This window comes from Antedon mediterranea, chromosome 4, assembly GCF_964355755.1.
Source record: "Antedon mediterranea chromosome 4, ecAntMedi1.1, whole genome shotgun sequence".
Taxonomy (NCBI): Eukaryota; Metazoa; Echinodermata; class Crinoidea; order Comatulida; family Antedonidae; genus Antedon; species Antedon mediterranea.
Window position 1 is genome coordinate 17,338,706 of NC_092673.1, and position 5,914 is coordinate 17,344,619.

The 5,914-nt window shown below is 32.0% G+C and overlaps 1 long non-coding RNA gene across 1 annotated transcript; it reads left to right on the forward strand.

Moving 5' to 3' along the window:
* The first annotated feature begins 4,028 nt into the window (after positions 1 to 4,028).
* Positions 4,029 to 5,511, forward strand: LOC140047981 (uncharacterized). Its single transcript, XR_011845009.1, has 3 exons — positions 4,029 to 4,071; positions 4,288 to 4,380; positions 5,497 to 5,511. It is a non-coding gene; the product is annotated as an uncharacterized lncRNA (long non-coding RNA).
* Positions 5,512 to 5,914: the final 403 nt, after the last annotated feature.

A 5,914-nucleotide genomic window follows, 5' to 3' on the forward strand; every position in this document is an offset into this window, starting at 1 on the left:
CACCCTGTCTAACTCCATTATATACTGTAAATGGAATATATATGTTGTACAGGAGAGGGGACATAACCCCACCCTGTCTAACTCCATTAGATACTGTAAATGGAATATATATATTGTACAGGAGAGGGGACATAACCCCACCCTGTCTAACTCCATTGGATACTGTAAATGGAATATATATGTTGTACAGGAGAGGGGACATAACCCCACCCTGTCTAACTCTATTGGATACTGTGGATTGGAAACAGAGTTACCCCAATGTATCACAAAATGTTGTTTCTCATACCAACATTTGAGCAATTTAACAATACAAAGATTCATACCATTGTTAATGAGCTTACTATGAAGAGTCCACATTGATTGACTTGATCAAAAGCCTTACTGGCATCTAGAGAGCAGGCAAAAACTGGGCTACCATTTCTATTGTAGTAGTCAATGACATGTTTTAATACAAAGATACAAGACATTCATTTCTGTGAAAACGAGAAATTGTCATTATATCTATAAACACATTATATTAAAAAATGTTGAAGAGCCAATTGGAATTGAATCCAAATGGGAAAAGGAGTTTGACAACAAACTTAATTGGAAAAACCTTTTCTCAAATTTACACGCCTGTACAAATGACACTAAGCTAAAAAATGTTCAATTTAAATTTATTCATCGTATAATTTATACAAATACAATGCTCTTTAAGATGTCAAAGGTCGATTCACCAATGTGTAGTTTTTGCAAGGAAAAGCAGGAAACACTGCTACATATGTTCTTTGAATGTGATCTGGTAAAGAAAATTTGGGAAAATGTAAAACAATATATGTATCGAAATATCAACAATAACTTAATTATCACCAAAGAAAGTATATGTTTTGGTTTTGGAAAAACACACAGTGATGCAAACATTTTAATTTTAATTACAAAGTGGTACATATTTAGTTGCAAAATCAAAAAACAATTACTTAATTATAATCATTTATTTCACATTTACCAAAAATACAAGGCAACCATATTATTAGCAAAATGATTATTATTAAGTGTATTTTTGCGATACATTATTTTTTTTTCTTTAATTTCATTACTCTCTTATTTTTGAGAGAGTATTATATCATTTTAATAGTTACGTTGCCTTTATATATTAATTTTGTATTATGTATGTGATGAAATGAAATAAAAAAATTTAAAAAAAATAAAAAAAAAAGTATTTAAAATGCAACAATAAGTCTAAATTTAGAATGATGATTGTAATAAATCAAATTTTGTATTAAAAAAAACGGTAATCAGACATTAACCATCCATGACAATAACTAGCTAACCGTACCATTGTTAGAGTATGGGTTGGAAACAATGTAGGTGTTGGCTTGTTTTTTATCTAGCACTACAATACACTTTGGTTACATTGCTGTAGTAGTTCCTAAAACACCTTAATTCTTCTGCATATCAAACGGAATATTCTTATTTCGAATATCGGTTGGGTGGTTTTTTTTTTCTCATTCTCAAAGATTTCCTCATCTTAATTTGTTTATTGTTTTATTATTAAAATTCCAGGATAAAATCACTGGTCAAGTTTTTCTATACATATCTGGTTTCTTTTTTTATTGAAATAATTATTGTATGTTTTATTTGTTATAGGTGATGTTGAGACATCAAGGTATCATCTAGGTAGGTTATAAAGTTAATTATGGTAACTTGACCAGAGGAATGGCATGAGCCAATACTAGATGCAGGGGCTGCCATAATGGTCAGCCCCTGTGTTGATTTAAAATGCCTGATGGAACCCCTTCATATATACAGCACTGATATTCCTAGATGGTCTCCCATCCAAGCTCCAACCAGGTCCAACATTGCTTAACTTTGGTGATCAGACAAGAAAACCAGTGTTTCAACGTGACAAGGCCATATTATATGTAGTGAACAAACAGACTACAATTTTTAGAATTTAATTAATACAATAAAGGTTTATGGTAATTTCCTCAAAGTTGCAGGCATCTATAACTACACTTTGCCAGCACGCCTATGAGACAAGGACTTTTAAACCATGATACTTTATAGCAAATATATTTACTTTAATTTTTAGCAAATTTGTTTCATCCCATGCCGGTACAGGTGTTCCTTCCAGTACAGCTGTGTCTTCTGGTGCAGGTGTGTCATCTGCTGCAGGTGTGTCTTCTGGTGCAGGTGTGTCTTCTGGTGCAGGTGTGTCTTCTAGTACAGGTGTGTCTTCTGGTGCAGGTGTTTCTTCTGGTGCAGGTGTGTCTTCTGGTGCAGGTGTGTCTTCTAGTACAGGTGTGTCTTCTGGTGCTGGTGTGTCTTCTAGTACAGGTGTGTCTTCTGGTGCAGGTGTTTCTTCTAGTGCAGGTGTGTCTTCTAGTGCAGGTGTGTCTTCTAGTGCAGGTGTGTCTTCTGGTGAAGGTGTGTCTTCTAGTACAGGTGTGTCTTCTGGTGCAGGTGTGTCTTCTAGTGCAGGTGTGTCGTCTGGTGCAGGTGTTCTTTCCAGTACAGGTGTTTCTTCTGGTGCAGGTGTATCAAACCAAGGCATTAGGCAAGGTAATAACACTCTTTAGTTACAGTACTACTTACATTTATAAAAATATATGTAATAAATTTATGCTTATTTTAAAAATAGGCAGACACACTGCAACATTTTCACCGGAATATGTGACCTACTATTCCCATGAACGAAGACTGGAATTGTGTTATATTGATCAATCTATCTGACTGACTGTAAATTGAACCCAAGACATGACTTCGAGTTTTAGTTGATAGAAGATTGGAGTATTGTTTTTTTTATCATTATCAGTGCTGTCATAGTTTTGCACAATGTATCCCTAGAAATCACATGGTTTAATAAGATATATATAATATATAATTATTAATAACATTAAAATGGTTAAACATACTTGTTGATGGTATTAATTTCTTGACTCAATTATTAGTGATATGTTGAGTTAAAAGTTATGGTTACTCAATAATAATATAATTGTTTGTTGCAGAAACAAGAAATCCATTGGAAGACAACTTCAACAAGTTAAATTACATGAAAAATAATTTTAATCGTTAATTACAAGAACAAGATCAGTATTAATTTAACAGTGAAGTACTTTTGATTAGCAACAAACAAAATCTTCAAAATATATTTAGGAACCATATCGGCACGGTAACTTTCATATTTTCTAGGCCTCCAACAAAATATGATCGCGACGAACCACATACTTCATAGCGTGACAAGAAAGTGCTAGGCCCTCTAAACATTCAATCACGTGGTGAATTTCCGCATCTCCCATTGTCGCTATGGTGTGACGTAGTTCAAGTCGGACTTGCGCGAGGAAAATAATGTAATTTGTATACGGCTGTAAATAAAGATGATTTTCATTATTATAACATATACCAATGTATATTTAGTTAAGCTAATATAAAAATAGATATTTCATTCTTCAATATCTGGCCAATATAACAACTCAATGACTGTTAAATTTTTTATAAACGTTTAAATACCATTTAGTCGGTGATTTAGCCTGCCCCCTTGAGGACTAAAAAAATTGATCAAAATCCGTCTCGATTTAGTCGAGGTTGGCCGATTTAGTTGAAGTTCGGTTTATGAATTAAAATGACGTCATTTTTAAAGTTTTAGCTCAAACTAGAATACGGGCGTAAGTTTGTTGGAATTCAGTATAACTAAATTCTTCTTCATATTATGGTTCTACATACGATACAACACACACTGACGTGAAATTATTTTACTAATATTCCAACAAATATTACATCTTCACAGATGAGCAAGATGATACAGAGACCACTACACAAGAAAATGAACAAGGTACAGTATGATTCATTTTACTAACAACATTGAATTGAGCCAGAATTAATTAAGTTAACCTGTTGAAAATGGAAACATAACCACCACCAACCTATCAGTAACATGTCAACAAAAACAACAAAGTTTTCTGTATTTTTGTTAAACAAAAGTAACAAAGCAATTAACATCAGATTCACAGAGTACTGTTAATGAGGAATCTCAATCACAAATGAAGAAAGGGATGATTGAGGAACAGGAAACAAAACTTGAAGAAGAGAGTGGTGAGTTAAGGATCATAAATGAATTTACTTTTTATTTTATTTCACCACCACACAAGTCAAGTCAGTTACAAAGTTGAACAATAGAAAATGATGAATAGACATTTATTTAAACATATAAAACTTAATCAAAATGTCCTATGTCTTAAGCTGACATTTAATATGCTGTTCACTGTATACTAACAATAACTGTCTTTTCGGGATGTTTTTATTGACCAGAAGTGACAAAGCAATCAGATTCATCAGATACTCTTAGTGATGAATTTCAAACACAAGTAGTGGAACAGGAAATTGAACCTGAACCAAAAAGTGGTGAGTCTCATATTAGTTGTGTTATTATATGGTTAAAATAACTTAAAATGTGATGTTATAGTATTGATTTCAGCTAAACATTTATTCAAAAAAGAACGACTTTAAACAGAAATAGAAAAATATGCTAAATTAATACATTTAAACGATTGATAAGGTAAATAACTTATTTAACTTATTTAACTAATCTTTAAAACAACATGTCTTTTATTATTAGTCAAGAATAAAAGATGATACACTAAACAATATCTGCATAAATGATATTTATATATAAGTTGCTGTGACACTTACAGGCCACCGTACTTTGATCACACAAACAAAACATATTCATTAAGGTCAGCAATGTATTATCAGGGAAGAGTTAAATTACAATTTAACTCTATTGTAATTTAACTCTTCCCTGGTATTATCAACAAACTTAAAAATAAGAGATAGTTCTCAATCCAATGTAAATAGAACAGTCTATATTTCATCAAAGAACATATTGTTAATCCTATTTTGATATGCTTACTCTATAAATTGAACAACAGATTATTGGCGAATTTCTTTTGCTGTTGGTTGGGTTTGGAAATTAAAAAAAAAAAAATGTGATTGGGCAAAGCTCTCTGTGAAGCTGTCAACATCTTTGAAAAATAGGTTTCGGGGCTCAACTAAGTATTTGCTGTCCCCTCTATCTGGGAAAATTGGCCGTTGGTAGAGAACAAATTTGAAATTTGCTTTGTTACTTATAAAGTCGCAAATTAGCATGCAACATACAAATACATTGCAAAATTATAACAAATTGATATTAATTAATGATCAAATTAGGGTGTGTTACATTGTATAGGTCCATGGTACAGGGCTCAGGTGACAGGCCTTTACTTTACTTGCCAACTAATGTTTTTTTTTTCGTGTATCAATTTTCTAGTTTTTTATTGTAATATGGTAACCTAATGCTATTTTTGTGTAATATATTTATAGACCATAAATCAATTTAAACAAATGAGGTTCTGCACAGTAAATGAAGATGATAATGGATGAAAATGTATTAGAAATTTATGTTATTGTGTTTGATTGTGTTGAGTAATGAATAATCAAATCCTTGTGATATTTAATTCTTAATACTGATACTCATTTCAGATCTGCAGTCGCCAGAAAATGACAGGTAAGGAGTATAATGAGTGGCACATTTATCACAGTATCTATACTGATTATTTATAATCACCAATGGTTAGACCAGCACCCTGCTAGTTAATTGTATGCCCTGAGATGATAGTCTGGAAGGGATATTATTGCTATCACTTGTGTGTCTATCAGTTCAGTTGTATATATTAATAACATAACCTGTTATTACAACCATAAAGTTTAACCATAAAAATAGTGTTGAAACAATTTTACACAAAATCAAGAATAACAAACATCAAAAGAACTTTTAAACCCAACCACCAAATAATAATAATGAAACAATCCTGGTTTCATATAGAATTACATTCTGCATAAACTTAACGGAGGATGACGGACCTTTTGTCCTACCAATATTTTCAATTTCAGTAAAATA